The 17,084-nt window shown below is 37.6% G+C and overlaps 1 long non-coding RNA gene across 1 annotated transcript in view; it reads left to right on the top strand.

Moving 5' to 3' along the window:
• The window catches only part of LOC123945954, a 30,443-nt gene extending 13,941 nt beyond the window's left edge, over positions 1-16,502 (top strand). Inside the window, exon 3 of the long non-coding RNA XR_006819539.1 lies at positions 16,400-16,502. This is a non-coding gene — a long non-coding RNA (uncharacterized LOC123945954). The remainder of the gene's footprint in view (positions 1-16,399) is intronic.
• Positions 16,503-17,084: the final 582 nt, after the last annotated feature.

Genomic DNA, 17,084 nt, shown 5'->3' with positions numbered 1-17,084 from the left:
TGTGACTCTGAGAGTCTATAAATATATTCAGTATCTTCCATTAGGTCCAAAAATGTTATAGGAGGAGCAAACTCTCGTTGTTTACAAAGTCACGTAATGGTTGGGTTTTATTTTTCTTCGTTAAATATTTCAGAAAATTTGTGAAGTTACGTATTCACGTCACTGCAAAAGCTGTTGCCATTTTTTATACCATGTTAAGTTTTTTTATTCCCAAGTCAGTGAGTTGTTTAAGTCCCACCACATAGTGAGCAACATCTTCCTTTTATGTGTCTGTGGACTATTAAAATGATAATACAGATTCTCTTCATTCTATATGTAATTTACTTTTCTCTCTTTTCATCAAAGCATTCACTCTGAACATGTCAAGGGACGAAAGTCCCAAGTATTACAGTGTAAAAATTAAAAAGCCTGAGGTGCTATGGTTTGTTTTTGCACAAGCTATTCATGTACCCTTTTTAGCATATTTTCCTGAAAGATAGGCTTCTACTCCAGGCCTATGCAGAAAGTCAAAGATGAAAATCCTGTGATAGAGTGAGAGGGAATTCCGTTGGCAAAGTGACTCTGGCACCCTCCAAAGAGCGGGGTGATACCTTGCAGCACAGATTAATAACCTGTTTGGCTAAGATCTGTTTGCTATAAAGATAATTTCCTAATTCTTAATCGTGGGGCTGGTATTCAATCATAAGCTGTAAACAAATATGTTGTTCTGTACCTTGTCTGATAAAGTATAGTTTATCAGCTTTAGCTTGGATACATTAAATTGTCCAACTTTTTAAAGACCCAATTGTTCCGTGATAATACTTTTCTTATTAGAGACACATCTCGCTAAAACAAACAAACACTACTCTAAACTCAGTCTCTAAAATAAGCACTATTCATTCTTCAGCTGTAATTCAATAATCCCCTCTAATTTGATTATTCTTATTTTACCTCTTACCAGAACTGAATGAAAATAATTGGGGGCATTAAAATTTATTGTAAACATGACATCCTCTCAGCATAAAAAACGAATATGCCAATCTAATGATAATATCTTCGGTGTGTTGCCCTCAGTTCCCAGCAGTCTTTCCCATAAAAGAAAATATGGCTTGAGAAGGCGAGATTCATATTGTCTTGGCATAGAGAAAAGATGTGCTGAAAGAGCAGAAGCAAATAAGATTATATTTTGTTAAATCCCAAATCCAATCATTTGTTTTGCTTCAGTGTATTTAGAAGACATTTTTATTTCTTTGTTGCCTTTGTTTCTGGCAATCTGTTCGCCTCTAATCCACCCAGTCCCAGACCTGACATTTTCTCTTATGGCTGCAGAAGAACATTCTTTACCATTAACAACCAAAATTAATCCATTTGATATTTCTTGGGCCACATATTTTAGTCGGAGTCCTGGTGCTTAAAAAACAGACTGTCCTGAGAGTGACCAGTGGTATCATGTTATTCACTGCATCTTGTATGGTTTGTGAGTCAATAATTTAATGCCACAAAAATTTAGAGTAGACCTACTATGAGCAATCGGATGGTACCAGATCAAAGAGAGACAACAAGTGGCAAACGCAAGGATTTTCAAGGTTTTTAAAATCCCTCATGGTCAAGAACTTGTCTGAATTTTTCGAGATGTTATTCTCCTTAGCGGGCAGTGCTTCTAGAATAAAATTATTTGGTTAACGTCAGTCAAATGAATTTTTTCTTGTAGTTTGACAAAATCATAAAGATACCCCAGATACCATAAATGCTCCGATGTTCACTTCCCAGGCAATTGTGAAAGTTCTGAAGCATCAGTTTTCAGGTGAATTGGAAGGTGACCTACTGGAGGGTAGTGACTTGTGGCCTGTTGGGGAGGTGCATTCCATGCCACTTGTTTTAGCACCACTTCCGCATAGGACTTTGGAATATGGAGAACTGCTTGATAAAATAACATCTGACTAAAATGCCTTTAGCGTTAGTCTTTCTGGAGCCATCACCAACTAATCTGTATGGGGGTGTCAACAAGAATTATTTGGGTACCTCGTATGTACCAGGTATCCCCTCAGCGTAGCCAGGTGGGCCCAGGAGTCACGTTTTCTGGACCAGAAACTGAGACTGAGGGTGGAGAGCAATTGTCCTGTCTTAGAAGCAGGTGCCATATTTCAAGGCCTTCTTGAAACACCAGAGCTAGTGTTGCCATAGCCGTAGCATCCCGCTTTGCTGAAACTTGGTGACTGCGAGCATGGGGATTTGAGATGATTGTAAACTCTTCTCTCAGACAAAGGAATTTGCTAAATTGCAGGACTACAAGGAAAGAAGGAACTCTCCTCTGATTTGTTCCTAAGGAAGAGAAGAGGTGCTTTAGAATGACAGAGATTATTCATGGGCACATCCATGCAATGAACTTCACTTGGTTGGCTCATTTCATGGAGACTAAAAATTATCCTCCCTAAATATTAATCATTTAATTCATTGAAAGTCAGCCAATAGGCTCTTCTTTTAAAAAACTGTCTTTAAAATGTTTGTACTTAACTGTCTTTCATTTGAAATTTGTAAATAATTCTGTTGAACCCAGTGAGAGTCAGAGGTATCCCCACCTCGCCTCACACACTGTCATTGGCTAAGCAGTTTAACAACCCTTGATAAATGTGCCTCCATGTTTTTATGATCTCTCCTCCTAAAACTGCATAGGAGCCTGGAGTCTGTCAGATTGCTCTCCCATTGGGAATTGCCCAGTTGCTCATACCAAATGAGTTTAAGGGAATATGTGAAAAAAATCTCGATAGATAGATAGATAGATAGATAGATAGATATTGTATGGGGTTACTGTAATGTGAAAGAAAGCCATCATGCTCCTCTGGCAGAAGCAATTATTGTCCTCATTTCCTAATTTATTATGAGAACAAAAGAGTTAGCATGGGTTAAACAAAAAGTAAACCTTTGCAAAATTAGCATAGGAGGTTCCAGAAGTTTGGAATTGACAGATCAATTTTCAGTTGGAGACTTGGTCCACTTTTTAAAATTTGATTCTTTTGGTCTGTGAACCCTCAGAGCTTGGCTCAGAGGGGTGCGATAGGTCTAAAGCCATCTCTGTTTCTGCCCACAAGGGCGTAGGAGAGCACCTGAGACATGATAGGTACCAAGGGAGTGTTTGTTAAACTGGATCATGATTATTACCATCAAAATAAAGTTAAGGATATTGAACTCAATATTTCCTTATAAAGTCCTGGGGTTTGCACTAAGAAACAAATCTCAGCTTCAGAGTTGGAAAAGAGAAAAGGGAAATTGAGATAGATGATAGATGATGGATAGATTCTCATATCTACTGTAGAATTCTTTTGAAAATGACCCAATTTTTTCTTTACTTCGGCTTTAATGCTTAAGCCTGCCAATTTCCTCCCAGCCTGAATTGTTAGTTACTGGTTACTGATAACTTACCAACAGCGAAACTAGTTTTTCTGAACTGATTAGAATAATCAAAATTATCAGATGGGTTTATGTTTATAGGAAAATAAGAAAAATGATTCACAATATTCATTTTGAAAATGAATGAAAAGACAACTCGAAGGCATTGTGTAGAATCGGGGGAGGGGTGTAAGAGTATTTGCAGGAAAATTAGAAATTACTCTTGTGATTCTAACTGTAAATAAAAGTCCTTTGCAGCAGAGAACAGTAAAGTGTATAAGAAAACGAGAGCATCTTCCTTAAGAGATGCTAAGCAAGATGGAAGAACAAGTTTGACCAACATCTCTTCTAAGTATATAAATACTTGAGAATTCATTAACCATTTGAGTCCTGCTTGATGATGATTAAACCCTTAGGCAGATGTGAATCAACTTCTCTATGTGGAAACATTGAGAGAAACATTTATGAAAAATATGATCCAATTTCTGAAAATACAGGCCAATTAAAGTTTGAGATTTAATTTAGGAATTTTGACTCTGTCTGCATGATGTATATATTAATGATGATTTCTCTCCCCTCATTCTTCATCTTCATAAGCAAAGGGAGATTTTTTTTACTTATTGACATATTACTGAAGAATCTAGCTTTTCTCCAAAATTACACATTTTTTTGCATAAATGTGCCTAATTACCTGAATTCAGTTTTGATTAGCAGTGTTAATTGATGCAGCTGTGGATGGTATCTGTTTACCTAAATTACCATGTGCAAACAGCAATATGTCTGGAAGTGAATATGCTAAACTGAAAATACTAATTAGCTAAGACAGATTGTTATTCAAGTCACATCATGGAGCTTTCTAATGAAAGCCTAGATGTGTCAGGGTTTTATGATATTCAGACAGAAATGTCTATATTACATATGATTTCTAAATTTAATTCAGAAGAACAGATGGGATGTCAGCCAGGGTTCTTCTTCTTTATTCCTGTATTAATGTGAATATTTTACTCAACCGGCGATGTATTCATATGTTTTTCTTCTAAGAAACTCATCGTGTGCTTTGACGTGTGCCAGCCCTGCACATCCATCCTCATCTACTTCTTGGCCAATATATTCCCAGATTACATCCACCCACTGTCCCAAAGATGAAGATAAATAGACGACCTTGCAAATTTAATCACATTAACTGGTTAATTTAATGAAATCCAGTAGTAGAAAGGTTAGTTAAACAGACAGCTTCCAGTGAGTAGTATTTTAGGGGTGTTTTCTTTTTGTATCCCCAGTAAATAATAATAATAATAATATTTTGATCATAGGGTGCTTAGGAATCACTGAGCACTTTGCAGTACTGGAAGGTAAGTTCTCAGTGCCTTCACGTTGTCTCTCATCTTTGATCATTTAAAAATGGGTCGCAAAATCATGCTTATTTTGAAGTGCCCAGATTTAAAGTATTACAACTCTTACTATGTCTTTGATTCCCATTACCTGTGTCCTAAAGCATGACCTGCTTTGCTTAAAGTTTTTCTCCAAAGAAAGCATTAATCTTTTACCATCTGCTATGGCACTCAGGGCTCATTAATGGCAAGGTAGCTTCGAGGTACCCAAAAATTATAGTACAAATCCTACACATCATATCGGGAAAGATATCTTTCCCAAGAGGCTGAATAACTGTGCTTAATACATAAGAAGTCTCTTCTTCCCAAAGGCTTGAAAATAGGCCTCTTGATTCAAACTTAAGAGTTTAAGATCCCTTATTAGGTATTTTAAGATGCCATGAGCAAAATGGGGATAATTTTCATGATGCAAATTTGAACATAATTATAGTTTGGCATATTTAATTTGGGTGTAAGTGAGAATTATAATTACCAAAAATCAAATTATTTCAATTATGCTAATTTCTATTCCCAAAGTTTTGTGTCATTTGGGTTCTCAAAGATAGGTTTAGATCCAGCAAAATTACAATCAAATCTAGTACTGAAAATAGGGAATTTGTGGAAATGACTCTGCTCTCGTTACATTTTGGCTATAGAAATGTTAAAGTACAGTGAACTGGCCCCAGAAACCGTGGAGTCCTCGAAATAGCCTAAGTCAAAGTTGAAAAAGGGACATAAGCCCTGCTTGGACCATTGGTCTTCCATTTTCTGTATTAACACCAGTTAGATGTAACATAGCATTGCCATTTGCTGTCTAATCAATGAAGCTCACCCCAGTATTTTTTTAATAAAATTTATGTGTATTACAATTATGGTTATTTAATAACATGCTTTAAAAAGTCACCTTCAGATTTGTCTTGCCTTCAATTATCATTTTGACATTCGCCTTTTCAAAAATGCCTAATATAAAATTCCTTTATTCTGGAAATATTTCTTTTTTAAAACTTGGGAGTATTTTGTTTCCCAGCAGCTAATGGTAGTTTGCCACATGTTCTGTGGGTAGTCTCAGGGAGTTCAAAATATGTGTGTGTGTGTGTGTGTGTGTATGTGTGTGTGTATACATACTTTCATAAAATCACCTAAATGAAGGGTTGAATGTAGACACTAACGTCCCCCAACCAGTTTGATTGTTGAATGTGGTTACTGTCATGCTGCTAGACTCAGTAAAGGGACTTCTGAATAAACCTAAGTCCTCTTTCAGAGCAGAGAGAAAAGAAGGAAAGTTCTCCCTGCCAAGCTCATTCATCTCTTCTATTATCAGTGATGTCTGGGGCACTCTTTGCTCATCATGAGATTCCCTATGTATTTTAGTAAGTTTTTGTTTGTTTGTCTTTGTCTCTTTTGTGCAGATGTGAACTTACTTGGTGTCAAAATCTCTTCCATAATCTTTGTTGATTGTGTGTTAGCATTTCTACACAGTAACCTTAAAATGGGAAACCAGGTCAGTGATGTGAAATGTAAAATGGAGTTACGGAGTGTTATCAGACATTGCAATGAATTGTCTTTAGGCAAATCACTTAACCTCAGTGTGCAAATTAGTTAATTTTAAGAATAAATATAGCTATCTTTCTGACTTATTAAGGATTTATCACTTGTGCCCAAGGTTCAATAGATCTGTAAATGAAGTGTATGAATCTTTTCTTTGAACTCTAATTGGCATGTGGGGGAAGCAGGTCAGACTGAGTTAAAGGCTGAGAGACTTAATCCTTTGAAGAAATTTTGATTTAGTTTTATTACTTCTAAGTATTGCTAATGTATTCTAAGATTAATTTGACTCTCTGAGTGCTTCGTGTATGCTGGTCTCTTTTCAAAGGGATAGACTGTAGACTCCCTGAAGGTTATCTTTTGCTTCTTTGTTAAACCTTCCCCTGTACCTTGCATAGCTGTAGGACAGGAGAAGTGGTATGCACACAGTAGGAGAACCTGAGGGATGCCTGGAGTGAACTATGGGTACCAGGGAGTCCAAATCATAGCCATTAACCCCATTTATAGCTCAGTAACCTAAATTATAGGATATTGTGTATTTCCTGGCCCAGCCGTTGTAAACCCTCTGAAGATACGTTAAAAAATTAAAAAGTTAAAGTTCCTGGTTATTTTTAGAAAGTTGCATGTTTTTGATCAGTTTATGTTTGGTCAGAGGAAGCCTAACATTTTACAAAGAACAGAATTCATTTGAATTTGCTCTAGGATAAGCATAACATACGCTACACTTGAATTAATGCAAATTTCGGATGAATAGGATTTGACCTGGTAAGCGAAGCTTTGTAAATAGGCAGACCTGAAGATTTTGCCTCTGTCATTTGCCAGCAATGTGACCTTGGGGGGCATTTCTTAATTCTTTTCGGGCCTTAGTTTATCCATATGCAACAGAGAGATAATAATACCTATCTAGAGTGGTGTTACAATGAATAAACCACACAATGTATATAAACACATTAACCCAATGCATATCATCAAGTTGGCACTTAATAAATAGTAGATATAATTATTTAATAAAACACGATAGCTCTGCATCAAAAACCAACAGAAATTATTAGAGAAATTTTCTTAATGTGACATTCATTAACTCTTAAAGTCTTATGCAGCAAAGTGATTCAAATTTCCCATCAGTACACATACAAGCCCATTTTGTCCTGGGTGTATATATGTGCATGTGTGTTTATATACATACACATATCATTTACATAAGAATGAAATTAAACACCTGGCTTCTCAAGGTGTGTTATACACAAACATATCTTCCTTCGGTTCATATAATTTCTTACAGCTATGTAACATTTCATGGCTCAGAAGCAATTCTGCACACATGATTGTATGTAATCTTCACAGTAACGAGATAGGATAAGTGACATTACATTTTTCTTTATAAATGGGATAGGCAGAGATGTTAAGGGACTTACCCAGAATCACTTGCTACACTGAGGGACAGGGAAGCAATGAAGGTTGGAGAATACACTCAGAGACTTTTTCTGGACTGTTTGGGAAAAAGAAGCTATTAATGCTGTTTCTCCATGCAATATTAGCAGAGTAACATCCTATGTAAATATTACCGTATTTAAATAGAGGGCTGAGGGATGCGTATATTGTGAAATCCAGGACATTATCCATGTTTTGACAGGTGGACTGGAATTTGTTTCTCCTCAGTAAACATGTGTTAAGATATTCTGACTCATTGCCTTGTTCACAATAGTTAAAGATTACTATTTCCATCCTTACTACTAGGACTTTTGTAGAAATGAGGTGAGCTATATTTTGAAAAGCTGGGACCAGGAATTTAGGTCTCTTTCAGGCCTGGCCAAGAGCCCAGAGGTGGAAACATGTGTACATGTGTAGGGATTTCTTATGAAATTAGCACCCGGAGCCAGATTTTAGAAAAATCTGTTCTTCCTTCATATAAGGAGCTAGTAACAGGAAGTGGAAAATGACCCCAAGGAAATCATCTCATTCATATGTTACTTGTTATGTTGGGTTAAACTATTTCACTGATTCCATGAATATTTCACAATACTTTGTGTTTGTGAGGTATCCCAAAAGATACTATTGGAACATAGAGAATATAAGACAAATGTCCCAAGGACTTCAAATAACTATCTTATCATTATACACCTACTATTGCAACAGGATATAGTTCAAGTGGCAGATTCTTCCTCCTTTAATTCTAAGATATTAAGTAATACGTGCATTTGTTCATGTATTCCTTCAACAAACATTTATTCCTCCCTGCAGGGATGGTGGAATACAATGTGGTCTCTGAAATCAGATGGCCTGGGTGTAGATCATTGGTTCTCCACCAGTTATAGGTGGGGCAAACTATTTGAATCTTCACTTGCTTGTCTTTAAAATTAAGTTCATCATAAGATGGCTATGGGGGTTAACAGTATCTATAAGGCACTTCCCACTGTGTGGGGCACACACAAGTGCTGCCATTTCACCAAAGGGTCTGTTCCTTCACTCAAGGGATGTAAAAGTAGTTGGAGTGGACAGACACGCACACCAAAAGCAACTGGAGAATTCTACGTGGCATTTAAGGAAGTACAGTCTAACATGATCCAGACTCCACCGGTGCAGAAAGAATGTAGAAATAGGAAAGGCCTTTTCGACAGAGGGGAAACGGTAGCAGAAATATTTTCTGAGCAGTGTGGTGTCTGAATTCTAACCATGCCTTTGTCGGTATGTGCAGCCTGATCAGCATCTCCCGGGAGACCACTGTTAATTTAGGAGCCTTCAACATCTGTGCAGTTTAAATAGGACCAGAGCCCAAACCTAAAAACACAAAGTACACAATTTCTTATTAAGTGTGGTTGAAGAGGACAACATCCTTCCCTGGGCTTTGATTCATGAACTACGTGGACCAATGGAGGCTGCGTTGTTGCCTTTTTGGGATAGAAGGCATGGTAGAGCGTTGGTGTATGTGAACTTTTTCAGGGTTCTTATGTCCAGAAATTCCAAACTAGATTTTTGTCATTAGATCATCAGGCTTGTCTTAAGCCCACTTAATGAGGTCTGGCCATGGAATGTCTTTTATGTTTGGTGGCCTTTGTGCTGAGTCTTAGCTACTCTCAACTGTGGCAGAGAAGTTAATGAAGATACCACAGTGCTCGCTTGTCTGCTGCTTTTGAAAACACACCTCGTATGTGTTTGGGTATTTAAATTCTGTTTTCTAGCTTTTAGGGTTTATATCCTCGTGGTGCATTCAAGTGCTATGGAAATAAGACCAGATGGATGTGACAACCAGCCATTCGGGAAATTACATACACATTACATTTCAGAAAACCAGTGTACATATGTCTATCTGGATGCGTTCATATGCTGGATTATTTTTGTTGCAGCCAAATGGTTGAGATTTCAGTGAAGCAGTTACCTAGAATGTCAGACTGAGAATTCCTCTCGGAGGAAAAGCAGGGTGTGTGGTAAGCTGTGTGTCAAACACAGTGAACATGGGGACAGTAAAGGTCACCCCACATTTCTCTATCTTCCTTTAGTTTTCTCTGTAGTGTAGACTATGTAGTTTAAACTATGTAGTTTCCTTTTTTTTTTTTTTAAGATTTTATATATTTATTTGACAGAGAGATCACAAGTAGGGAGAGAGGCACCAGAGAGAGGGTGGAAGCAGGCTCCCTGCTGAGCAGAGAGCCCGATGCGGGGTTTGATCCAGGACCCTGATATTATGACCTGAGCTGAAGGCAGAGGCTTAACCTACTGAGACACCCAGGCATCCCTGTAGTTTTCTACATAGTCCATAGTACAGATATTATATTATTAATTTTTTTTAATTGTCTACCATCCCCCCGAATGGAAATTCTATAAGGAGAAGGAGTTTTTCTGCCTTGCTTAATACTGTAGTGCTTGGCACATAGTAAGCACTCTATATATAATAATGAATAAATTGGCTATCGCTGAGATAATGAAATGGTATTTAATCTCCCCTTGTGCTAAAAGCCTACATGACATGAAGGTTATCTTTTGTCTCTGAAATGATGAACGGATCATTGTGAATAATGGGGCTGATGGTCACGGTCATGTCTATCACACACACTGTGTTTGCTCTGCTCCAAGTACCGGTCTGAGCACTCACAAAGACCTTTGGTGTGGAGGCTGTTACTCTCCCTATTTTCTGGAAGGGAATCTGAAGCACAGAGACTCTGATGTGACAGAGCCAAGATTCAAGCCCACTAGGCTGTTCTATATCTCATGTGTCATCAAAGGCTACTTTCAGGGTTTGATAGTAAGTCTTCCCAGGAATCTGTCCATCCTTTCAATTAGCAAAAAATCATCCCACAACCACAGTTATTTCTGTTATTCTTAAATATGCTGCTCAGTGCAACCCAGTGGTGCAAGGAGTAGGATGCCCATTTTACTCTAAGGAGTAGAAATCTGGAAAGGCAGTCACATCTCCTACTTTGTATTATTCTCTCCATTGAGTTGCCCACCTACTTGCTCTTCTGTGGAAAAGGAAAAATGATCATATATGTTGTAAATAAATACTCGGAGTTTTTTTGCGCTTGTTAAAATACTGTGTTAACAAGCCCCAAAACGTATTTTCAAGCTAAATGGAAAAATTGGTATTGTGGATTCTACCTTGGCTTACTCAATGTTTACTCAAGTTTTATTCTCACTGATGCACATGGCAACAGAATATTCAAATTTAGCTCTGAAATTGAAATATATTATAGAACTTTCAGCAACAAATATGTCTGCACAATTGGGGTTGGTTAAATTAATATTGAAGATTAGTTTCTGTACCTCAGCCCAGACCTCCCAGGGTGGTGTAGGCTTTGTCCTGGGTGAGTGTCAGAAGTCAGGAGTGGACAGTATATAGAATACAGTGACCAATAAATGTTCAGAAGAATGGCATAGTTTTCAGGGATAATTTGTGTAGTGGGGGAGCAGTGTTCTACTGCGAGAGGGACCATATCCTCACAAGAATTGGGAATTTTGTTCATGACCTGTACATTTCCCTGAAACCTCTCCTCTTGTCCACCCATATAGCCATATTAACTTACCACTTCATTTTCCTGATACCCCTTCCAGTCAGTCCAGGTGCCCAAATCTGTCCTCCTACCTCCCTCCTCTTGAATTTATCAGTTCCATGAAATCCCATTCAAAAATGAAATAGCCTTATTGGGGCTTACATAACTCTATCCATTCTTTTTATATAATATGCCCTTATATGTTATACATTCTTGGTATTACCTAATATGGTAGAATATATCAGTTCCTGCCCTACTAACGGAACAAGATGATTCACACAAAATGTTTAACCGTAAGAAGCATATGGTAACAAACCCCAATAAATGACATCTATTACTAAGCATCAATTCCCATCAAATACATTGGAAGAAACTTGGAGAATTTCATTTTACACAAGAACTTTTAGATGAGCTCGTGATTTTTCCCATTCTGGGTCAGATAAACAAAATCATATGTTTCTATTAAATTACATTCTTGGGCTTAATCATCATACTGTATCTAGTATTGTTCCTCATATCTTCTTTTTCATATATTATAAAATCAGCTGGTCCTCATGTAACGATTATCATCATGATAACCATATCTCAAAAAAAAAACAATATTTACTGCATACTTTCCAATTTATAGGGCACCTCCCCTTATGTTTTCTTCTTCTCACAGCCCTCTGTGGTTGACCTTGCAACTACAGAGGAGACAAATCATGTTGCTAGTGCGGGACAGATCTAAGATTCAGAGTCCAGTTCTCAGATTGCACATCATAGTGATAAATGGGAGAACTATCCAATCATTAGTACCACAAAGACTTTTTAATAACACCTGCAGGCATGTCCCACCTTCAGAGAACAGATTTTAGAAAAAATATTTTTGAACTAATCAGTGATTGAGCCTGACCTTAAGGAACGTAAACATTCTCTCCTGTATCTCTCCAGTTGGTGGCTGTGGAAAGGGTTCTCAGACATTGACTTTGAGCTGCCCCCAAGCTCTTCTAGCAGACAGAAAAGCAAGCAGGTAATCAAGGGTATGGAGCTAAGAATATTTGCTATTTTATCAGAACTCAAATATGACAAGGCCAGATATATAGCAGATTGTGGCATTTTTTAAAAAGACTTAAGTTTTTTAAAGCACTTAACAGCTTATAACAAAATTGAGAGGGAAGTACAGAGATATCCCATATACCCCCTGCCCTACTCGTGCATAGCCTCCCTCACTGTCAACATCACTAGAATGGCACATGGTTGTTGTTTTTTTAAAGATTTTATTTATTTGACAGAGGTCCCAAGTAGGCAGAGAGAGAGGGGGAAACAGGCTCCCCACTGAGCAGAGAGCCCAATGCGGGGCTGGATCCCAGGACTTTAAGATCATGACCTGAGCAGAAGGCAGAGGCTTTAACCCACTGAGCCACCCAGGCGCTCCTGGCACATGGTTTTTTACCGAGGAAGAACATACATTGACACATCATAATCACCCAAAGTCCATATTTAACTTAGGCTTCACTGTTGGTGAGGTACATTCTGTGGGTTTGGACAAACATATAATTATATATATCCATCATTCTAATGGTTGCATTGCACCGTAAATCCTCTAGGCTCTATGCTCTGTCTAGTCACCTCTTCCCCTCCTCACACCACCTTTGGCAAACACCGACTTCATTTCTGTATCTGTAGTTTGCCTTCTCAATAGCATCATACGGTTGGAATCTAACAGAATTTACTCTTTCAGATTGGCTTCTTTCAATTAATAATCTGCATTGGAGGTCCCTCCTTGCCTTTTCATGGCTTGGTAGCTCATTTCTTTTTAGCACTGAATAATATTCCATTATCTGGATATACCACATTTATTTAGCCATTTACCTACTTAAAGTCATCTTGGTTGCTCAGGTCATGGAATTTGGTGAGGAAAAAATTCTAGGGATAAACGGGTCTTTTCATTAATGTGTCTAATACTGTGGTGTTACCATGATGCCATGTAAATATGTCTAACGGTTTTATGAAGAAGGGATAAATGAGGCATGGATTTTTATAAATTATTTGTGTTGTCAGATGGGAGGAGAAATGGGAATATGCCAGTTTCTTATGAAACACCAGTTCAGCCGATGACAAAACATTCCAGTTAACAGTAAGGATTGTCTGTGGGTGCAGTGTTTGTGCTTAGTCACTGCTGGGCAAGAGAAAGTAGGAAACAGAAGAGGATGATTTAAGTAGAGCTCAAGGAGATAATGCCTCAGTCATTATTATGACCTAATCATTGTTGTTTTTCCATCATGTACCCCAAATCTTCATCCTTGAAGGGTTTATATCCAAGGTAGATGAATATTACTGTTTCTGCCGACTTGTATTCCTAGTCGTGGAGAATATTTGAAGAATATTCTTGTGTGTTGGCAGGAGATTTAATCTTCCCACCTATGTTTTCAGTCAAGGAAATGTTAGCGTCAAAGTACCTTTTGTGATTTTGACTATTTTGTTATGGTGGAATTGAAGAAAAAATATTTTGGCCATGTATGAAACAAATGAAAAGTCTACCACCTGAAAAAAATAACCAATGGAGGCTGACTTGGAAGGTTTGCTTTCATGTTATCAAGCCTTAACAGAACTCTAGTTCTGAAAGCAGAAACTTTGGAAAGAACGATTTGAAAATGTATCAATAAAACAGAAAAAGATTTTAGAGTTTTCAGGAAGACTGGCCTGCACATTTCCCACTACTCACCTGGAATGGTTTTAAACTTTGAAAACAACATAGAACAAACACATTTGCACGTCATTAGCATTAAAACAAGCTCCCCACCCCCACCCCCCATAAGAAGTCAAAATATCCTTCAGGAACAAATTGGTTGAGTCTCAAATCCTTTTCAAATTGCAGAAGAGAACATGTTTTACCTTACCAGCGTATGACTGGCAGACTGTTGAGAATATCTTCTGTATACATATGTATTTATTTGATTTGTGAAACAGGCCCTTTTCCTTCATAGACAGAGGAGCCATTCTCAGCATGCAGGCAATCAAAATATTTTCAAATCCCGAAAGCCAAAGAAAACTAGCTTTTCATTTATTATTTTTATTATTTCATTTATTTACCTGGGGTGGGTCTTTTTAAACATTTTCTTTTTTAAACTTACTGGGCAGTAAGCTGGGTCTCCATTAGGCCAGAGTGGAGAAAAAGGATAAGGATTAAAGGACATTCAGCAGGAATGTCCTGCAAATGATGTCTACCTGAAGATGTATGGTCAGTCAGATAAGTCTAAGCAGGCGAAAGTAAACAGAGGACAGTCTGTGTTCATGCAAAGCATCCAAAATGTTCTGAGCAAAATGCTTCTCACAAACTTAACTAGGTAGCATATTTGTAAACAACAACAACAACAACAAAAACCAAGACAAAAACAAAACAAACAAAAAAACATACATGAGGGGGTTTCCCCATCCCAGTCTCAATACTGTATGTCAGCAGTGTGCTAAGTATTGATGAAGGAATATAAACATTCAAGAAATCAATGGGTATGTTTTGCTGGACCAGTAACTGTTGACATAGAAGCCGGTATTAGATAACAAAAAGGGTAAGTTCCAGATCTGTTCTCCACAGAAGGAGAATGAAGTGACTTAAACCAAGTTAGAGTTTCAAATCTCTACAGAACTCCATATTTTGTAAAGAAGCTTTCCTTCCCATTTTATATGCCAAGAGACCAAGACACACAATGTTTGTTAAGTAATTAGCATCACTCAAAAGTTCAAAGTTGAAAACAAATTGAGAAAATCAAAGGATATTATTGGCAAAGTACCCATTCGTAGCATTCTAAGTGCTGTACAGACAGCCATTAAAATAACTAAATATTGCAAGAACTGAAATAATGTAGATGGTCCAGATATGGGGACACTGACTATTTTGACGGTCAAGGGGCTTCTTCAGGGAATTCCCCTATATCAGATACTTTTAAAGTGCGGTTGGATCCGATGAACCCAGAACAAAATATCATTATTTTGAGGCATTAATAAATGTCTTTAGCCTATACAGTAATCTACATACATGCAAATTGGGAGTGGGAAAGTAGGCTTACCAAATCCCAGAATTTAAAATGTATGGAGTTTTCACTAAAGACATTGAGGAAAGAATGGGGCTACTGTCACTGAACCCCTACTGTATTCCAGGTCATCATTATATAACCTCTACTTGTCACAGCTCTCTGGAAATGAGACAACACAACTGCTCTTTTGTAGAAAGAGAAATAGGAAGTTAATTGTGGGGGGTTTTTTACATTTTTTTAAAGATTTTATTTACGTCTGAGAGAGAGAGTGTGTAGGGAGAGGAGTAGAAGGAGAAGGACAAGCAAACTCCATGCTGAGCATGGAGCCCAACGCCAGGCTCAATATCAAGATCCTAAAATCATGACCTTGAGCCAAAACCGAAAGTCAGACGCTTAACCAACTGAGCCACTCAGGCGCCCCTGAAGCTAATTGTGGTTAACGAATTTTTCCAAGGTTACCAGATCAGATTTTTGAGTAAGGGTCGTTTTCAAAGACATTCTTCTTTTCACAGCACATATATGCAAGCTCACTACCTTGAGAGGCTATACTAACTCAAAAGGGAAAAATGATCAGTGATGTTTATGGTCCACGGTTAGCAAGCGCTAAGTACTGTCCCCTTTCATCTGAAGCTCCTCAGTGCTCTTGATAATTGAATTGCCAAGCCTAGCATTTCTTATGCCATCTAGGGAAGGATAGAAGATTAGCCAAAGGAGAGGGGAAGAAAAGAGAGAAAGAATATTGGATCTGTCTACTCTGCGTTTCTTCTCTTAGAAGAAGTGTAAGAGATACTTCTTTTCCTACCTAAAACAGAAAAGGGGTAGCATGGAGTAAGAGTAAAGAGAGAAAATTGATGTAGCAATGATGAAGAAAACAAGAATGTAGGAAGGGTGGTTTGAGGTTTTTTCTCCATTTCCCTGGCCATCCCACCCTTCATTGAATGAGAATATTCTGTTTCAGGCTTTCAGGCTGAGGTTGTCATGTGAGAAGTGTATATTAATTTCATATTTTCTCATAACTTTCTTTTGAGGATAAGTATTTTGGTTTTCAGCTGTTTATTATTTCAAAGGCATCTATATGGTAATATATCTTATGCTAATTATTTTCATGTTTTCCCCTTAGGTTATGCTTCATATCACCCACCGGGGAGGATCATCTCTCATGAAAACTTTCAAATTTGATTTTGAAAATTATTCAGAAAAATTTAAGCCATGCTATCTCCCTATGTAGGAAAGAATGCACTCTGGAGATTCCTATAATTCAAAGAAAACGGGCTTGGATAACATTCGGGTTCTTATGCTACCAGAATCCTCTTGAGAAGGACAGCCAGGTACACAAAGCACTTAACATTGTGAAATTGAATTGTTGGAAGAATAATCAAAATAAAAGTCTAATAATGGGTTTTTAGAAATTACTAAATCGTTATGTTTGATTCAGAGATGAGAAAGGAAGGGCTGTTCTCATTCTCTTCGCGTCTGAGGTGTAACTGTTTCTACTGCTATAAATACCATATTTTAATTGTATGTCATCATTTCTTAACATTATTGCTAGAACGTTAATTCTAATGGTATGAACGCCTAAAGCTGAGTTTCTGCTCACAGAAAGAATCTGGTAAAAGAGGAATTTCATACAATAAGCTAGCATGACGTTTTCTTCCAGCTTTTTCTTTACAGAGATTTTTGTTGTTATTGTACTTTGAGAGTAGGTTGCAATTAAAAAACAAACCAACCAACCATAATGGCTAAGACATTAGCCAATTAACCTGTCTTAAAAACTTTTTTTCGGGCAGCTTCTTTGGAAGATAACC

The sequence above is a fragment of the Meles meles genome, chromosome 7 (genome assembly GCF_922984935.1).
Source record: "Meles meles chromosome 7, mMelMel3.1 paternal haplotype, whole genome shotgun sequence".
Classification (NCBI taxonomy): Eukaryota; Metazoa; Chordata; class Mammalia; order Carnivora; family Mustelidae; genus Meles; species Meles meles.
This window is presented reverse-complemented; position numbering and strand designations above follow the sequence as displayed.